The sequence below is a fragment of the Peromyscus maniculatus genome, chromosome 3, assembly GCF_049852395.1.
Source record: "Peromyscus maniculatus bairdii isolate BWxNUB_F1_BW_parent chromosome 3, HU_Pman_BW_mat_3.1, whole genome shotgun sequence".
Classification (NCBI taxonomy): domain Eukaryota; kingdom Metazoa; phylum Chordata; class Mammalia; order Rodentia; family Cricetidae; genus Peromyscus; species Peromyscus maniculatus.
In genome coordinates this window covers 19903684-19924166 of record NC_134854.1, presented here as the reverse complement: position 1 = coordinate 19924166, position 20483 = coordinate 19903684, and the positions used below count along the sequence as shown (strand labels likewise).

The 20483-nt window shown below is 42.2% G+C and overlaps 1 protein-coding gene across 2 annotated transcripts in view; it reads left to right on the top strand.

Annotated features, from left to right (window-relative positions):
* Positions 1 to 3878, top strand: part of LOC121828254 (uncharacterized) — a 28390-nt gene extending 24512 nt beyond the window's left edge. For both annotated transcript variants that reach the window (XM_076566218.1, XM_076566219.1), the window contains one exon: positions 1 to 3878. This exon is cut by the window's left edge and continues 1636 nt beyond it. The gene's annotated coding sequence lies outside the window, so the exon portion shown is untranslated.
* Positions 3879 to 20483: the final 16605 nt, after the last annotated feature.

Sequence of the window (20483 nt, the reverse complement as noted above, 5' to 3'; positions counted from 1 at the left end):
AATGCTAAGCCAGGATTTTTTTCTAACCTCAAAAAAACATTGGGGTTTGATGAGGTTCAGCTTTGGGGCAAGTTTCAGGACAGTGTTTGTTCTAGCAACTTCCTCCCTCCTCTGTGGAAAGTCTGTTGGAGTCTGTGGTGGTTCTGGAAGCCAAGCTCTGAGGGCTCTAGGCTTCAGTGTCATGAGACAGGCTCCAATCTGTCATTTGTGTCTCTGCCCACATTTTCTTCAGTGTGTTCTTTGGACTTAGGCCTTCCCGGACAAGTCCCTACATGAAGGAGAGCCCAGACCTTTCTCATCCAATTCTTTCTGGTGGAGCCTCTTTGCTTATGCCCCACCTCCCAGCATTTCCAGAATGCACCGGTTCCTGCTCCCTTAGAAGGGTGTTGCCCCCTTTCTGCCTCAGTTATGTCTAATTCCACCGTTCAAGATGTGCCTTGGGCCTGGGAACTTTTCTTACATGTTCACTTAGGGAGTTGTGTCGCATAATTCATTCACTACTGCGTAGGTCCTAGTCTTTGGGATATACCTTCCCCAGGAAGAATGGTGATGTCTGTTGTAAAACATAAAGGAAGAGGATGAAGGAATACTTCAGGAGTGTAGCACCTGATTTTGTGGGTGCAAAGTTTTAATCTCAAAGGTCAAAAGTGAAGGAATTTTTTGGAAAGAGGATGGAGAAAAAAATATTTTGTGAGACTCTAATATGCTTTAAAACTCTGTACTAGAATCTTCGTATAAGACCTCATTTAAATTTCACGTCTGTGCAGTAGTATCTAATTCATACTGCCATGAAGATTGTTGGGAGTTAGTACAGAGCATGCTCCCCATCTCCGTCCCCTGCATCTACTCCAGTCATAATTAGTTTACACATTTGCCTATATTCAATTAAACACACAATAATGTACTTTGTAAGATACATTATAGACTTCTGTTTGCCTTAATAAATGAGACATAAAATTGAGAAGTTTTTAAAACTACCGTTACACTAGTTCTGAATTTATCCTCAGGAGATGAAGTGCCAGGGATTGGAACTTTTTAATCTTTAATTTATTTTTGCCCTAGAAAACTAACAGTTTTATGTACTGACATTTAAAGTTTGAATGGTACATTAGTGTAATTTTCAAGATTTCAACATGAACATCTATTTCATATTTTTTTTTAAAGACTACAAAATTACTTCTCTTTTTGGGTATGATAAACTCTTATCGCAGCACAGAGTTCTTGTTAAAAAAATCTTTTGTAGAATTCATATGCTAAATATCAAACCAGGTAAATGTCAAGCTTTGTAAAAATATAAGGAAATTAGTGCTTTCAATTTCATTAGCATATAGAAGCAGGAGTTTTGCGGCATACATTTGAATACTAAAAGTTTTACAGTGCTGTTAAATGCAAGAGACACTCAGCAACTCTCTTGAATGTGGAAATCATCAAACTGGGTGCTGTGAGGGACTCCCTCTCTCTAGATATTTAGTGTAATTTGGCAGACCAGGCGCCAGCAGACTTTTTTTTTGTAAAGGGGTAGATGGTGAAATGCTTGGTTTTGCAGGTTACTCGGCTCTGTGCTTAACTTTCTTCTTACAGAATGGAAGCTATAGATAATATAAAAAAGGATGTTGACAGCAATGCTTTAATAAAATTTTATGAATGAACACTAACATTTCATAATTTTCACATCATCTTAAAGACATAAAGAAATGACATTCTCAGCTTATAGACCATATACAAGTAGGAAGTGTGCCAAATTTGTTATTCCATCTTGTGGAATATATATAAAGAAGAGGTTGACATTGTTATCATATGTGTGATTGACATACAGGGAATACGGAATTGAGTTTGGCATTTCATAAGTTCCCATTAAAGGGAAAATGCAACTACACCAGAGCTCTCAGATAATTTGACAACAAGCAAAAACTCTGAGTCTGCCATTCTATTGTTCAGATTGCTTCCACAAATGGGTAATACATTATAAATGGTAAAAAAAAAAAAAAACCAACAGTATTAATGGAATATGATATATAGTAGTGCTTTCAAATACAGCCATACCTCATTTGATTGTGCCTTATTATATAGCATTTGACAGGCACTGTATTGCAATTTTTTATACATTGAAGGCTCGTGGCAACTCTGCTATGAGCAAATCAGCAGGTGCCATTTTCCCCAGTAGCGGGTTCACGCGTGTCTGTGTTATACCCTTTGTTGCTTGGTCCTGGAGACCTGGCTGGGTGGTGAGGGCGTGAAGACCGAGCAGACACACAGAACACAAGCTGGGGCCGGGTGGGCTGTGCTTGGGCTGCGGAAGGTACAGCAGCTGTGCAACCCCCGGGACCTCAGCTCATGTCTTCTGTCTAGCACAGGGAGGAAAGAGTTCGTCTCAACAGGAGAGTTGGGAGGGCGGCAGTCTCAGCCTGCAGTCATCCAGGATGAGGAAGCTGCAGTTGCTAATACTTGCACACTCTGGTCAGTTACTGGTAAAGATCATACTTGCACACTGTCAACATTTGCACGCAGACCAGAGAAAGGGTTTTCCATCCTTCTGAGCCTAACCTGGGGAAAGCTTTGCTACTCCCCCGGATCTGAGGCACTGGGGTCCTTGACAAGGCTGTGCCTACATCAAACAATACACGCTCACTCAGGACTTCATCCTCTCTTGCACATTCATTCACTCCTCGGCTCCCCATACTTGGTAGGTCTTGTAATATTTCAAACTTTTTCATGATTACTCAGTTCTGGTGATCTGTGATCAGTGATTTGGGAGTGCTATGTGTTACATCTACATAAGATGAACTTAATAAAGTTGTAGATGTGCTCTGACTGCTCCGTCAGCTGCCTATTCCCCACCTCTCTCCCTTTTATTGAGATTCCCTTTTCCCTAGGACACAATAATATGGAAATTAGGTCAATTAACGCTGAAGTGTCCTCTAAGTGTTCGGGTGCAAGGAGGGATGTGCATTTACTTTAAATGACATGAGTAAGCTCAGGGAGGAAAGATCAGGAGCTGAGACAGTCCCAAACCTACACCAGTGAAGGGAGAATCAGTGAAAGCAAAGGAAATGGACTTGAAGGGAAAGAAAAGTGTGATTCCAGTTCATACACTAGTGGGCGAAGCAGCCGGATTGCTGAGGTGAACGGTCTCAGCAGACGAGAAGGGAGTCACCAGAATATTCCTGTAAGTCAAAGCCTAAGGCAGAGCAAGACCCCAACTCATTTCACTTCTAAAAAGTCTGAAAGGTGAGGAAGCTGCAGAGGAAAAGTATAAAGTAACACAAACTGGTTCACGAGTTTTAGGGAAAGAAGCCATCTTGATAACACAAGAGTGCAGGGTGAGGCAGTGAGAGGTGATTTAGAACTGATGCATTTTGGGAAGATCTAGCTAAGATCAAAGGAAAGTGGCCGGCTCCAGTAAACAGCACTCAGCTTTCCAATGTGGGTGAAACAGCCTTCCAGTGGAAGAAGACACCATCTAGGGCTTTCGTAAGTAGACAGAAGTCAAAGCTAATTTCAAAGCTTCAAAGGTCAAGATGACTCTCTTAGAGTGGTTAATGTAGCTAGTGACTTTCAGTTGAAGCCAGGGCTCTTCCATTTTGAAAGTCCCAGGGCCTTTAAGAATTATTCTGCGCCCACTCTGCTTGTTCTTTTCATATGAACAGCAAAGCCTACACAACTCCTTATGGGGATGACTGAAGATTTTAACCCCATGTATCAACACTCCCTGTCCAGAACAAGGATTCTTTGCCCTTGGTCACCTGAGCGCTGAAGATGTATGATGAGACTGATGCTCTCGTACCTCCAATACAACACCCACTCATGCTCATGGAGAAACTTGACCTTTCAAGTCCTGGCATTGAAGAGAGACATCTTACTGTAGATAGTGATTTTGCTGGTGGACAGGGTGTGGGGTGTGTGGGGTGGGTATGAAATCGAACACCTTCTGGAAAGTGTGCTCGGTGCTACTAAAGAGTTTGTGATTTATAGGAAGAGGTCAAAATATTAACACTGAAAAGGGTTTGGAAGAAGTCAATTCTTGCTTTCATGGATGCTTAGAAGAACTGAAGACATTAGTGGAGGAAGTGACTACAGATGTTGATTACAGATGTGGTGGAAAAGCAACAGAACTAGGATTAAGGTAGAGCCTGAGGAGATGCCGATTGCTGCAATAAATGAGAGAAGTGGAGTGGAGGGAGATCACTTCTCACAGCTGAGCAAATGAAATGGCTTTCTGACACAGCAGTACGGACTGGGCTGAAATCCCGGTGGCTTTCCAATCTTTCCTTCCCAGCTACATTTATGAATGTATATATATGGTTCTCAAAATCAGTTTTTAAAATAGCCTTTGTACTTCAAAATATGTGTGCTGTTTTTTGTTGTTGTTATCTTGTCCATCAGCATTAACTATTGGAACACTGTACTGTGTTTTTTTCATCCTCTGAGACAATAGTACACATAGTAGAGGTAATATTTGTTGCATTTTTATGTGTCTACTTCATTCCAGATTAACTTATTTTAGTTGTTATGTTTTCAAACAGCAGGAATCACTTGTGTTATTGATGTATTTGGTATGTATGGATTTGGTGTTTAACAAAAGTAAAGATCAAAATGACTCCTTGAACTGAACTTTACTCCTGTTGATGATGCTGTGAACACTGTTGAACTGACCAAAAAGGATTTAGATTATCACTTAAGCTTTATTGATAAAGCAGAAGCAGAGTTTGAGAGAGGACTCTACAGTCACTGAGACTATAACTTCCTAATCTCTCTCTCTCTCTCTCTCTCTCTCTCTCTCTCTCTCTCTCTCTCTCTCTCTCTCTCTCTCTTTTCTGTTTTCAAAACAGGGGTTCTCTGTGTAGCCCTGGCTGTTCTGGAACTCACTCTGTAGACCAGGCTGGCCTTGAATTCAGAAATCTGCCTGCCTCTGCCTCTTGAGTGCTGGGACTAAAGGTGTGCACCACAACCACCACCACCACCACCACCACCACCACCACCACCACCACCACCACCACCACCACCACCACCACCACTACCACCACCACCACCCAGCTGAGACTATAACTTATGCAATCCACTTCATTGTGATAATAGCTTTATGGTGGTGGTCTGTAATGGAACTTTTGGTATCTCTGAGGTATGTCTGTTTGCTATTTGTTGGAATTCTGAGAGTGAGGGATTAATATTTCAATTTTTCTAATAGGTTAGCTTTGTTCATGAGACCCAGGGTGGATGTGAGCATAGGTTTACAGCCCTACCTCACCCAGTCTGGCTGTTGAGCATATTCACTGGCTTCTATGGTTGCTAATTCTGTCTTAATTTCTTTTTCTGTTGGTGTTGTTCAAGACAGGTCAGAAACTCTCTTATGGTCTTGTGGTTTTGTTGTCTTAGTCTTGCTTGTGGGCAATTGTCTTTTTTCATGTGTCTTCAATACCTAAGTTAAACTCCAGTTCATTCTCTATGTCTTTGTTGACCTTACAACAACAGTTTTCTCTTTCTTCTGGCTTTGATGCCATGCTCTGTCTTCAAAGGCCCATTTGATGCCATTTGGATGGTCAGGTGTAGATTTTCTCTCTCCTGTTAGTCTCCTTAAAGCATGAATCTCCTTTTAACCTTTTATATCCTCTACAGCATCCAGTTTAGTGTTCCAAATGGCTCTCTGGAAATGCAAACAGCCACAACATTGAGAACTCAGTACTAGACTAAACACCAGGGTTCAGTTCTCATGAGTAGGAGTTGTCATTGGAGAAGTTTAAGATAATAAGTAGTTATAGTCATGTAATTGGGAGGAATTATATTTTCATAAAAGTTTGTAGAATGTGCACTCCCATTCACTTATTAATTCACCCAGCAGTTGCATGTTGAATATGAATAAAACAGCAAATTCTTGCTTTGGATTTCGTAATTGTGAAGTAATATAGATCTTATAATTTTTGTGTGTGTGTGTGTGTGTGTGTGTGTGTATGTACGAGAGAGAGAGAGAGAGAGAGAGAGAGAGAGAGAGAGAGAGAGAGAGAGAGAGAGAGAGAGAGGTAAATGCATACTATACTATACCAGTTAATAATAAGTGCTTGAGAAATGAAGTAAGGTACAGGGTTAGATGTCTAGAGATGAATAGTGCAGTCTGGACAGGAACATCTTTTAAAAAAATTTAATTTATTTTTATATGCATTGGTGTTTTTGCCATGGGTATTGGGTTCCCTGAAACTGGAGCCACACTTGTGTATGGCAACTGGTGTGAGTTGACATCTGCTTGCTGGGAATTGAACTCTGGAAGAGCAGTCAGTGCTCTTAACCCTTGAGCTATCTCTCTAGCCCCAGGAAGATCTCTTTAGGCAAGAAGGCATTTGAACAGAGACCAAAAGGATGGGAGAGACTGGACTACAGGCATCTGGGTGAAGGCTATTTTAGATAGGGATGGTTCAACAGCCTGAGACAGAAAACCTGGGAACACTGAAGTAGTGGAGGAACAGATTGAAAAAGATGTGGGCATTTTACAAGTTACAACAAGAACTTTGAAGGTTTCCAGAATAAGAATGGAAGCAGTGGCTGTTTTTGAACATAAAGTGACAATGTTAAAAGCTTGTGTAGGCTGTAGGGTATAACTCACTTTTTTGACAGTATCTTCTCATAAGCAGGCGATGAGTCAGTCGTATTTACCCCCCCCACACCCCTTCCCCCATCGTTGGGGTGGGCCGGCTCCTATTCAGTATCCATTAAATAAGTGGTGTTTACCCAGTATACTGACTTAAAAATAGAAAAGTTCCCTGAGTTATCACGACTCTGATGATGCAATTTACTTGTAGAACATTCTGAGATTTTTCTATTTATTCAGTGGAGAATTGTTTTGCTTTTTCCCTCTACATTAATCAAAAAACTAAGGCTTTTGTTGCAATAAATGAAAAAGTTACAGCCTTTCCTCACAAGCATTTTGTTTAAGTATCATACTACAAAGGTTTTGAAACACAGACCAAGGGAAATTCTAATTCTGGCTCTGTAATTCATTAGCTGCGTGATCTTTGAAAGTGAAATAATCACACACCCATTTCTTTGTGGAACATTTACCGTGATCAGCACCTACTCACTGTCTCTGAAATCAAGACTTTCACAGTCTGACAAAGAAGAACAGACATGAAAACAAAGACAAGAAATGTAGTCAGTGAGGTGGCTACTGAGGAAACGTGTAGAGGGCTTGGAGAGTAAGTACGCCATCTTAAGTTCCTCAGGCAGGGAAGTAGGGGCACTCTAAGGCTGAGGTCAAGTGGAAAGCCCTGTCCATACAATTCCCTGAACATATGTCAGGGTGTCATATGTTCAGGGAATTAAGAGGTTTCTAGGAATGGGCTGGGGTATAGTTGTAAAGCACATGTTGTTTTGTTTTTTGACACAATTTACCCATGGGGAAGCCATCCCTTACCTATTTGGTGTGGTTTCCATGGCTTGTCTGGTGTTGTGTCTGCCTTACCCAAAGTATGGTCAGGTAGATTATCAAGGATGACCCTTAACAATGACTTACGGAGCTGGACCTTTCAAATGAGTTAAGCAGAAGACTCCTGTGGAATTTCCTTAAGTGAATTCCACAGGGAGAAGTACATCTCTTCCTTAGGATCAGGAGATGTGAGACTTTGGGTTTGAAAGTGACAATGACCATGTTTCCTGCCAACCAGAGGGATCTTGCCTGAGAAGGAAGTATAGTGGGACCACAGAGCTCACATTCGAGCAGAGGAGACATGTACAACAGCTAGCCCTCTCACTTGAAGACAGCATTTATAACAGCACAGGAGCACAGAATTCTGGTGGACCTCCAGTGTGCAGGAGTTCAGCATGACTCAAAGGAAGTACAAGATGAGCGTGTTGTAGCCATATCTGAGTAACAAAGGAAGGGAAGGAGAGAGAATGTTAACAGCCCCAACTGGTCACACTTTCTGTTCAAACCAGAATTTGTTACATGACCAGGGAATCCTATCACTTTTTCAGCTGTTTTGCTAATTTCTGCATTTGTCATTTATGCTAAAAGTGTTGGCAGGGTGGGGTGGGGTGGGGTCAGGGACACACTGGCATTCCACCTGTCTTCTTCCTTGCGCCTTTACTCATAGACTCTGTTGGGAGGATATGTGCATATCGAGAAGTAAAATGAAAGCCATTGAGTTCGTTTGTACAGAAATTCTACTGCTGTGGTAGGAACACATGTATATATGAGCTACTTAAACAGCTAAAAGTGTCTTTATAATTAGCTTGGGCTTTTGTTTACTTGAGTGGATACTTTGAAGTGTTTTAAAATGACTGCTTTCTCCTGGGAATCAAAATAGTCTCTTGAAAATTTTATTGACACTAATAATTAGCCTCCTAGGTTCTTTGTGTATTGACAATGGAAAAGTTAATTGCTCTAATTTTTAAATTAATGAAGTTTAATTCTGATTTTATTGTACTCAATTTCTTAATGAATCAGAGAGAATATAACCATGTAGAAAGTCTTGTCTTTATGTGGAACATCTGTTAGGAGGGAATTCAACTTGGAGAGCTTGTCTGGGCAATTGTCCTGTCCTTACCGCTCCCTCGGAAGAAGAGGGGCTTCACTTCTAAAAAAATTATTATTAATTAAATGTATTCATAATTTTTACATTCCTACCACAGTTTACTTCCCCTCTTCTGCTATACCCCACCCCACCCCCACCCATCCCCTCCTCTGCTTCTGTTCAGGAAGGGGCAGGCCTCCCAGGAGTGTCAATAAAGCATGGTTTGTCAAGTTGAGGTAGGAGGAGGGGACTCCTGTGTCACCCAGTTTGAAGGAAAAGCTGAGCCTGTAAAGCCCACTCCTGCCTTTGGACCTCGTGGCCACCAGTAGGCGCCATGTTCTGCTTATTCCATTGTTCCCAAGGGCACCCCCCTCCACACCAAGTGCAAATTTGACAAACGCGTGGTCCAGTTGACATTCTGTGGTGACCCGTTAGGAAGCCTGCCTGTCTGTGAGAGAAGCCACATTATCATACCAACCACCTTCTCTGATACACTGTTTAATGGCGTTAGATTTGCTGATTTTTAAAGAGATATTGAGGTACTTTGCCTTGAGATACCAGTAGAATCTGAAGTGAACTTTACCAAGGTGACATGGCTCCCAGCCACTGTACCCTCTTCTGATCTCTCACTTGGTTCAGAAGTCAGGAGGGGAGAAAAAAGAGAGATGCTGTTTGTGCAGACCCTTTGACTTTTAAAAAGGTCAACTTTGTTACTCCATTCTCGTTGACAGCCAAACTCTGGGCTAAGATCAGCTTAGCTGCCTCCCTTTCCGCTCTGGTTGCATTCTCTTTTCAGGTCTTATATGGCTCCGACGGCTTAAGTTTAGAGGCATTTTCCTCAGTGTTCCCAAGTGTGAAAATGAAGGAGAGGTGAGTGAAGGCCTGCATCACGCCATGAAGCCGACGGCAGACTGGTGACTGCCCCGCCAAGAGGCAGGCACACCCTCTCCTGACACAGCCTTTCAGAGGAACGGGGAGACACACGGAAGCAAACGGGCCAGTGAAAGTCTTAGTCTCGTCACACACGGTCTCGGCTTAGAGTGTAGATTCTGCAGTTTATGCTGAATATGGGGGGGTACTCGCAACGTCAGCCAGATTATACTTTGGTGAGTCTGTTGAGGAATTTGGAGTTTTATTTTCTAAGATCTTTTATGATAAATAATTCCTACCCCAACCTTACTTTCCTGGGAGCAAATTGGTGGCTGCAAATGAATGAACTTGTCCCATTGCTTCTGTTTGGTTTTGGAGACAAGGTTTTACTGGGTGGCCCCGGTTGACTGTTCTCATGGAGTTTCTTGCCGCAGCCTCTCAAGTCCCTGGCTGCCAGGTTAGTAATACCACAGGTGCCACAGGTTTCCAAAGACAATGAAGAAGGCCCCAAAGAAACTATTTCAGAATCTTCCTTTCTTGCCTGGTTAAAGCAAATTTTCAAACAAAACAGGCTGGACACACACTTACTGCTTTAAAAAATTCACAAGCAGCCTTCCTCTGGCAGAGACGACTTGGCAAACTAATGAACTCCAGATAGCCGGGTGGCCGGCAGGCTCCACGGATTCCGTCTAGCCCTACCTTGGGTTTCCTCTTTTAATGATGTCCAGAATAGATCCATTCATCTATTTTTAAACTTTCTAAACTTAGCAAGAGGAAAACAGGGCAGTGAGCTGAAGCGATAGGCTACTTTATTACCCCAGTTATTAGCCTGACAAAATAAGTGACTTTCCATTAACCAGCAGTGACAGAAGAGGTGGAAGGTCTAGAGGTCAATAGCGCCTGTGATACAGATCCCCTAAATGTAGCATCTCTCCAGGGACCATCGGAATGAACCACTGACAGGCTAATTGCTCTTATTCCCTAATTAAGCAAGCCTTGCTTCATTAATAGTTTGCCACAATTGGACAACATTTTCAAGACTCTAAAGATCTACCGAATGATAATTGGTAAACAACTGAAATGAAACCAGCCACTACTTGATGATGAGATTAATGAGATTAATTGAGTAATTATTGTTTCACTTAAAATAAAAAAAATGGTAAGGAAATGTAGCTGTGGATTCACTACCAGTCTTTTCTTGGGAAAAATCTCAGAGACACACAAAAGCTTTCTATTAAGAAGAGTCTATGAATTTGATCTGTTTATAAGGAATTCCAACATGGAATTTATAATTTATTTAGCTTTTAACTATTTTCAATAAAATATACTTTTTCATATATATACTATATACATATATACTATATATATATATATCTACTTAACATCTGTATATATCATTTAAAAGACTAGCCATATGGATAGAGTTTGAGCAGGCATCTGACAAACTGCTCCACACATACATAACTTTGTAAAAACTAATTGTTTCAGCAAAGTAAAGTGTATTCTGAAACTTTTGGCAAACATATCAGAACACTGTGTTTGGTTCAGTTTGACTTAATAGCTGTGATTTTTGAAATTGTTCAAGTGGTTTCTTTAGCAGTGAGTGTAAAAGACAAAAATTTACATCAAACTTCCATGAAAATTCTTTTTCGTGTGTCATAATTAAGCAGTTAGTGTAGGTTTTGAAGTTTCAAAATTGGTCACTATGGACGGTCTATGATTTCGTTGTACTTAAGTCTGTTTTTTTCTTGTCAAAGATGATTTCAACTATACAACTCAAACTGTCAGTAAAAAAACGATGCTAACTGTCTCAGATAAGATAGTCCTAGTGGAGACTTGATAGACTGCTAGGAAAGGTCTGGATATTTGCTGACCCTTCCATCACTGGGAAATAAGATCACATCATCAGGGTGTCGGCTCTCTGGTAGAGGATGAAGAAGTGGGTCCATCATTCTTCCAAACTGGGTTGGCATTACTGCTCAAGTCTATACAATGGGGAAAAAACTCCGTGCAAAGAGTTCAGAATTAGGGTGCTCAGTTCCCTCCTGGTGGCAGCTTGAATTCAAGGGAATTCACTCCATTCTACCTACTTATGTAAGGTGAGGAAGTAGTGGCACCATTTACTGAGTATTGGCTGGTACCCAGTACCATGGACCGCACTGCAGAGGATTCTTACCAGGGTCCTTGCAAGAGAAGAGTTCTAGTCTTGAAAAGCCACGAATCCTTTCTTATCAGTGGTAGAAGAGTCTAACCCAGGATCCCCTGGGTGTACAACCAGGATCATCCATGGTGATTATAGCCTTCAGAATTTAGACGATCCAAACAAATAATGATTCGGAGAGAAGAGAAAGATCAGTTCAACCTGGGTTACTGAGTGGAAAATCACCCTGTGGGGAAGCTGCATTGGCCCTAGAATCCAGGGGATTTCCTCTTCCTGGGAACTAACCTTTGCTCTTGTATGGAAGAGCCTATGTGGCACCCTCAATGGAAGCGGTAATGGAAGAGACAAGGCAAGGCAGGAAACCTCACAGAGCAGAAGCTAACTTGTTATTAGCAGAGGCCACCCCATTAAAACAAACTCAAGATGGGCGAGGGAAGAGAAAACAATTGTACCTGGCAGGAAAATCCACGTCATGGCCAGTGGAGCGCTCTCGGTAGTTAATCTCCGGTAAATTACTTCATGGTTATGATCAGCAACATGGAGAAGCCAGAGTCATTCTCTCTCCATAGTCAGTTTGAGCCAGCACAAGTGTGGGAGAGGACTCCAGGTCTTCTGTGGAGGTGGCGAGGCTACAGGACCAGCACAATAAGCTATTGCTGTGTGCTAAGACAGCTTCCGGCCTACAGTGCCTGCCCGTGACTTCTCCATGTGTGTGGCCTCTGGATCCTCCATCTGCTCATGGAGGGAACAGAATTTCTAACTCAGAGCTCTTACTGAAAGAGGCAGATAGGGGACTGCAGCAGGTGGGCTGCAGCTCCCCCCCCCCCTCCGCTTCAGGACCAGACACACTCAAAGGCCTCTGTTTCACACCCCATTTTTCAGGGTAAGTCTTAATTGAGGGGAAGGGCTCCTTGATTAAAACAGAACAAAACAAAAACATAACAACTTTGGAAACCAGTGGAGTAGAAGACTCCTTTGAGCCTTTTCCTATTCTGGCCATTTGTTAGGAGAGGAAAATTGAGAGTCTGAGAAAGGAGAGTTCTAATGGAAAGAAGAGTCAAGCTTGATAAGATCTTCTAGCAAATGGCCAGGGCCAGCTGCGCCTGGAGTCTTTGATTGGCCAGTGACCCCAGCGGGTCACAGCTGTAGAAGAACCTGACGTCATTCATTCACTCACATGCAGATGCAATCCAACTGGATTAGTGGCCAGGGCTGGAAAAGTCACCCTGAGGCTTCTTCGCCACAATCCTCAGAGGAGGATGTTCCTTCAGGCTTGGGTTTTCTAATTGCTGTTTTGTACAGGTTTGTACTATGGGGTTAATATTAAAAAAAATGCTTTGAAATGCAAATGTGCTGCCAGTTATAGTCTGTGGAGCCTCGCTCTAAATCTAAATCCGACTGGAGGAGAGATTCTCATAAGTATAGCTTTGTTACAAAGGGTTTTGGGCAATCTTAAACCAAAACATTCAAAAAACACAATATGCCTATGGCAATTCTCTCTTGGAGAGTTGAAAGTCTTTCCCGAAAGTAGATAATTAGCTGCTTACTGCCTCATCTGTTTGTATTGTGTTTTCTTAAAGTGCTGGATGACCAGATTACCTGCAGAACTGCCTGCCCTGCCGGGTTACCTTTGAATAATTCATTCCCAGCGGACCATCTCAAGGGAAATTTTTCTGAAGGAAAAATATGTAACTTCAGAAAGGCGAGAACCAGAAAGTGGTCTTAGAAATAGATAAATAGCAAAGAATGAGGAAAATTTCATATTTATCTACTGTATTTTGTCCTGATGTTTGTATTATAGTTCTCAGTACAGGACATAAACAATCATAAAGTCCCCAAACAATGACCATATGTACGCTATCTCTTGCTATTTTCTGTCAGGACTGTGAAAGAATAATTCCATAGACAAGCACCGAAGAGTGAGCATCAGTGTTTTTAACTCTATTACCTTTTATTTAAAGACAGAGTCTGGCACTGTAGCTCTGGCTTGCCCAGAGCTCGCAGAGATTTGCCTGTATCTGCCATTTGACTACCGGGAGAGTTGGTATTTTGGTGTTTTGGTTTTTCAAGACAGGGTTTCTCTGTATAGTACTGGAGTTCTAGAACTCACTCTGTAGACCAGGCTGGCCTCGAACTCAGAGATCCAGCTGCCTCTGACTCCCGAGGGCTGGAATTAAAGTCATGCACCACCACTGCCCAGCGAGAGTTGGTGTCTTAAAGAGGCTTCCATGTATGGTGCTCTGTGAGGACGTGTGAGAGATGTGCAGTATAATACATTTTTATAATCCTAATGGGATATAGGAAATGGCACATGGAAGGGATTGGAAACAACATACAGAATATTATCATTCAGCATTTTCTGAAATAATTCTGTCAAAGTAGCTTAGGAGTGTCCACAGTTGAATCCAGGATCAGTCATAGTGCATTTGGAAGAAATAGCCCCACGGCAGAGAGCAGGATAAAAGCAGAGCACATAGTTATATAGATGCTGGCCTCTACAAATTACCTTCTCATGTTCAGGTCCTTCCTTCTCCCCCCAATAGGAAATGCATGGGGGAGCCAGGCAGTGGTGGTGCTCGCCTTTAATCCCAGCACTCAGCAGGCAGAGACAGGCAGATCTCTGTGAGTTCGAGGCCAGCCTGGTCTACAGAATAAATTCCAGGACAGGCTCCAAAGCCACAGAGAGAAACCCTGTCTGGAAAAACAAACAAAACAAAACAACAACAAAAACAACCACCACCACCACCACCACCAACAACAAAAACCCTGAAATGTATGGGGAAAGTGGCCACAGAATGACTGCTAGTTTCCTTCGTGATTTCCACATGTCCAAGCCTTCCAAAGGAAGCAGATGTTGAGTGGGACCCACAAACTTTGCTGCAAAGCCAAGGGCATCAGATCTACCCTATTGTCTTCATGTCTGTACAGACTCAAACTCCTTTGATGTGTGGGATGATTGTGACATGGTCACCTAGGAGCATGTGAGGGATCTGCTAGATCTTCCCAAGTTCCGGCCTCTTCAATTGCTCTAAGGTTCAACCTTTTAGAACTTAATATTGGTGCGCAGAGGAGTTGAGTTGCTTACTAATATTCTAATTGTTTATGAAGAATCAGGACAGCATATACATCCCTCTATCTGGGCCATATCCTCTGTCCAGGGAACCAGCTGCACGTTCAGAGGGGTAGGGAGGCTACCCTGCAACCTCTCCTTCCTGCAGGCTTCTGAGAAGGGCGGCCGTTCTTTTCTTTTCAGCACAGTAAGCCCAAGATGCTGTATTACAGCACCACAGGCTTTTCTGCTTAAGACTATTTGCTGTAAAAATGAAGCAGCTTGGGGAGGTGATTGCAAATCCTAATGAAAGAAAGAACATGTGCAGATTTGGCTCTGCTATGATGACATATTTCTCATTTTTACCTCAGCAAACATGACATTCTTTCTTGTTAAAGCAGGTGTTTTCCTGTTTCTTGGCCTCTCTGGTGTCTTTCTCTCTGTCTCTCTCTCTGTCTCTGTCTCTCTGTCTCTGTCTCTCTCTCTGTCTCTGTCTCTCTCTCTCTCTCTCTCTCTCTCTCTCTCTCTCTCTCTCACACACACACACACACACACACACACACACACACAAACAAACATACACACTTTCAATTTTACTTATGGGCCACCGAGCACATGGTTACAGGATCTTCTCATCTGAACCCACAATGTCCTCCCTTGCATTTAGGAGGAAGGGAGCTAAAAGGTAAGCGATGGTTTGGGCCTTCAGGTAAGAGGCTCAAGTAGCCTCATACGTTCTAGCTGGGGACCATGTGCCTTGGAGTTCTAAGATTTTTGAGTGGATTGGAAATCATAAAGAGATGTTGAGGCTTAGGGACTCTAAATGAACACTTTTAATTCATCAATATGTTTCAAGACTTTTTATGTGACATTACTCAGAAAATTATACTTATACTACTAATTGTATGGAAATATTTGTTAAGACTTAACAATTCAGTTGATTTGGTTTTAATGGAATACACACCCCTGTATCCTGGGGAAACCATTTTCTCAGCAGGAGTATGGTTGAAATATAGTTCTGGAAGTATTGCTAGACAGTGCTCAAACTCCCAACAGAGGATGCTAAATATATTACTCTGTGTGTGTGTGTGTGTGTGTGTGTGTGTGTGTGTGTGTGTGTGTGTCTTTCTGTGTTAATGGTTAAAATTTTCTCCTAACACACTCACAGTTACTACAGGTAGATACATGCACGTAAAGATACAAATTTACCTAGTGGGTTAATTTACCTCATTTAGATCTTGGTTTTTCACCATCTCTTGCTGCTGCTGTTAGGTAGGTTCCTGGAACCCGTGTGAGTCCATTAGCTGCTTTCGAATTGCTTCCACACAGCAGGACACCCTATTATTTTATCAGCCACATTCAACTTTACAAAAAGATCTGTTTCTCCGTGGGCTGCTACTCCGAGTACTGATTTCAGACCAAACCCTGCTGCTCTATCAGCCTTTTCTTTCCTTATGCCTGAATACAGAACCCCAGAAAGCAGGGGATGAATGGAGATGCAAGGAGCCTCTCAGCTCAGTGGATGCAACAATTGCTTCACGAATCTCATTTGTATGGAGGTCAGAAAGAAATCGTGAAAGTAGGTCCCTGGTACAGAAAGCGAACGTGTTCTAGCAGATCCTTTCTCTATGATGGGGGGGGGGGGGTTGGACTAGGGCTGCAGGGGGTAGCCTGCCTGTTCAACTACTCCAGGGTTTGGTCCTTTCAGGACCTAGCAGGGGTATGTTGAGAAGCTGAGCTCTTTACTAATATCCTAATTTTTCTTTTTTAATGCAGGCATCAGAGGGACACACATAGTTCTCTATGCTCCATCTTTCACTGTTCATGTCTGCACACTGTCGGAGAGCAGCAAGTTCTTGGCAAGTGCTTTCTAATAGATCTGTCGCTTTAAAGTGAATAAATTAGAGCTCCCAACTCCTATGTAGCTTGAAGATGATCCTGCATTCCTAATCCTTCTGCCTTCCCACTCAAGTGTTAGGATTACAGCTGTGTACCACCATACCTCATTTGTGTGATAGAAGTGATTGAACCCAGGGCTTTGTGTATGCTAGGCAAGTGCTCTACCAACGAAGCTATGTCTCCAGCCCTTAAATAATTTGAATAATTAAAGGAAAAACCTCTGTTCACTGCTTCTTAGTTGCCTGATGACTTTTTGTTGGACATTATAATCTAATATTATGGGTCCTTGTAGCTGGAGCTCACAGGGTAGATCTCAACCATGTGCATTAATTGCTGAAGTCTGTTTTGTTCTTCCTATCCCCCAGACAAGCCTAACCTGTAAAAGAAGCTTTGGGCTGAGAGTGGAGGAACTTTAGCTGTTTCTTCAGCCTCTTCTATGTTCTAGGGCCCTGGGGTGGAGGGAAGTAGGGTTATGTCAGTCTCTTCTTCTAAGCCCAAATGTGGGGCGTTGCCTGAAGGTTTGGAATGTAGGTATCTGTACTTATTCATTGTGGTCAATTTAACACTTAACGATATTTTAAATGAATTAAATATATTTGCTACTGTGAGTTTTGCTAAGACTTGCCTTCAGCAGTTTTCAGTTTAGTCTTATACATTTTATGAAGGACAAGCTTATTCTTGATCTTTTTTTCCCTCTTTCATTTTGTAGTTGTTAATTCATTTGTTATCTTTTAAAGTCGTTCTTTGCTTTTCACTGGTGTAAACTTTACAATGTGGTAGAAATGTCAAGATCTTAAGTATGTATGCAGTTGAATGTTTTCATACATCTAAATACATATGACCATCATGCAGAACAAGAAATAGACATTTCCATCTCCCTAGTAAATTCTGACATCCTTATGCCCAAAGTTACAATTTTCCTGACCTTTATGAGCTTTTCCTTCTTGTTTGTTCTTGAGTTTCTGTGGATGGAGCTATAGAACATGCATTCATTAGCATCTAGCTTCTTTCGCCCAATAGGAGGCTGAGATTCATCAATTGGTGTGAAAAAATTTTTTGGGCAAATAAACCAAGAATTATTGAATATGTTATCTATCTATCAAACCTAAGGACAACACTGGAGAAAAATTATAACCAAATGAAATTCATTGGCAAATTCAAGATAAGATAAAGAAAGAAAGGAGGGCTAGAATGATGGCTGAGTTGGTAAAGTGCTTGTCACAGAGCATGAAAACCTGGGTTTGATTTAAAAAAAAAAAAAAAAAAAAAAGGCCAGGCTTGGTGGTGAGTGTGCAGACCCCTGAGGCTGGCTATCTGAAAAATCTAGGCCAACCTATGGACTGTAGGTCCAGTGAGAAACCCTGCCTTAGCAACAAGGTGAAAACACAAGACAATGACACCTGCTGTGGGAGGCTGTCTTATCGGCATATCAGGGATGCCACATCCTCAAAATCTCAATAGGATGGTTTCCTAAGCAAGATCTGGATAATAACATCACCAGTCAGTACCGATACAGATGTGGGAAATTTCCCAGGGCTCCGCTCCTTTGGTGAAGAGCTGCAGATGATCAATGGCTGCCAAGATGGGGAGATATTCAGTTTCTGCAGGAACGAGCCCCCAGATAAGTTATCCAGTCCCAAGTGGTCACCGTAAACACATGTACTTGTGTGCAACACTAAACTAACTCAGTGTGTGTGTGTGTGTGTGTGTGTGTGTGTGTGTGTGTAAAACAACAATATTTACACAAGAGGTCATGAGTTTGAGAGAAAGCTGGGAACACACAGAAATGATGTAAATACAGTACTCATGTATAAAATTCTTGACATTTTAAAGGAAAAATAACATGAATAAGTAAAGTGGAAAATAACTGAGATAGACACCCAACATTGACCTATGGCTTCCACTCACATGTGCATATTTGTGCACACACTTGCATGTGCACATATGCTCCTCTACCAACATGAATGTACACATAAAAGAAAAAGGAGGGCTGGAGAGATGGTTCAGAGGTTAAGAGCAACGTATGCCCTTCCAGAGGCCCTGAGTTCAATTCCCAGCACCCACATGGTGGCTCACAACCATCTGTAATGAGATCTGGCACCCTTTTCTGTATATGTAATACATAAATAAATCTTAAAAAAGAAAGAAAGAAAGAGGAACAAAGGTGGTTCCTACCTCACATGATCTGAAGGACGCAGCGGCAGGCCTTCCACAATGAATCTGGAATGGAGGACCCGTACAGAAGTATTCTACAGCAGTGTTTTTCAAAATGTACTCTGCACATGACTCACCCAAGGATCTTTGAGTTCTAATTTTTCAGAACTTCATTTTTCATCTTGGTAAGAACAGTTAAAATGAGATCTACCTTCCTAACAAACTTTTAAGTGATAACACAGTATTGTAACTACTAACTTCTCCTAGTTAGCTCCAGCTGTCAGTTTAACACAGACTAGAGTCATCTGAGGGAGTGTCAATGGAGGGATCGGTCAGATTGTCTGTGACTGTGTCTCTAAGGGATTGTCTCGATTACTAATAAATGTGGGAGATCCCAGCCTGCTGCTGCAGGGCAGTCTCGGGCTGTGTCCGGAAGCTGGCTGGATATCAGCCCAAGAGAGCAAGTTAGAGAATGAGCCAGCAAAGGGTGTTCCTCTCTGGTTTCTTCCCTGCCTCCCCTCCATGACAGATTGCTTTAGCCTGAGTGGTTTATGAAGGCAGCAGGAACGTAACCCAATGTGAGCTTCAGATCTCTGGAGCCCAGTCCAGCTGCAGACTGTTGCTTTTTAGCTTTCCTGTCAGAATTCAGGGATTTGTCACCACTTACACAGTACATTATTTATATTTACCTATTCATTCATTTTCATTAATGCATTTTAGAATGTCCTAAGTTATCAAGTTGCTGCTTTGAGTCCTTTTTTTAACTTCAAGAACTTCCTTTTCCATTTCTACAAATAAGGTCTACATTTTCTTGTAAGGTATAGCTAGTCATGAAGCAGTCCCTCAACTTTTGTCTAGGAAAATTTTTACCGCACCTTCTTTTTTTGGGGGGAGGGGTACGCATTTCAAGACAGAGTTTCTCTGTGTGGTGTTAGCTGTCCTGGAACTCCCTCTGTAGACCTCACTGGCCTCAGCCTCACAGAGCTCCTCCTTCCTCTGCCTCTCGAGTGCTGGGGTTATAGGGCTGCGCCACCACCGCCCGGCCTCTCACCTCCATCCTTAAAGGACAGTTTTGCTGGGTATAGTATTTAGGTTGTCAGAGTCCCTTCTTTTCTCCAGCACCTAGGATCTACCATCTCATTGCCTTAGGGTCTGTAAGATCTCTTCCGAGAAATCTGTGGACAACCTTATGGTTCTTTCTGTGTCTTTGTCTATCTCTCTGCCTGTCTCTCTGTGTCTGTCTGTCTGTCCCCCCCACCCCCTTTCACTTTCAGAGTCTCAAAATACATATATTGTTCTAGTGGATAGTGTCCAATAAGCCTTTCAGGCTTGCTTTTACTTTTTAAAAGCCATTTTTGAACTGAATATTTACCAATCCTGGCTTTGAGTTCCCTGGATCTTTTTTCTGTTTCATCTAGTCTGTTACTGAATACCTTTAGTAGGTTTTTCACTTTTTTTTTTTTTTGGTTCTTTGAGACAGGGTTTCTCTGTGTAGTTTTGGTGCCTGTCCTGGATCTCACCTGGCTTTGCCTCTCGAGTGCTGGGATTAAAGGTGTGCACCACTGCTACCTGGCTCCATACTTTTTTATATATAATTTTTTTATCGATTCTTTGGGAATTTCACATCATGCACCCGAATCCCACTCATTTCCCAGTCCCTTCATATCTGCCCTTCACTCTTGCAACATCCACCCTCAGAAAGAAAATTTCAAAAAAGTTAATTAAAAAACAAAAACAAAAAAACGGGGACTGGAGAGATGACCCAGCCGTTAAGAGCACTGGCTGCTCTTCCAGAGGACCCGGGTTCAATTCCCAGCACCCGAATGGCAGCTCCTAACTCTGAAGTGTAAGG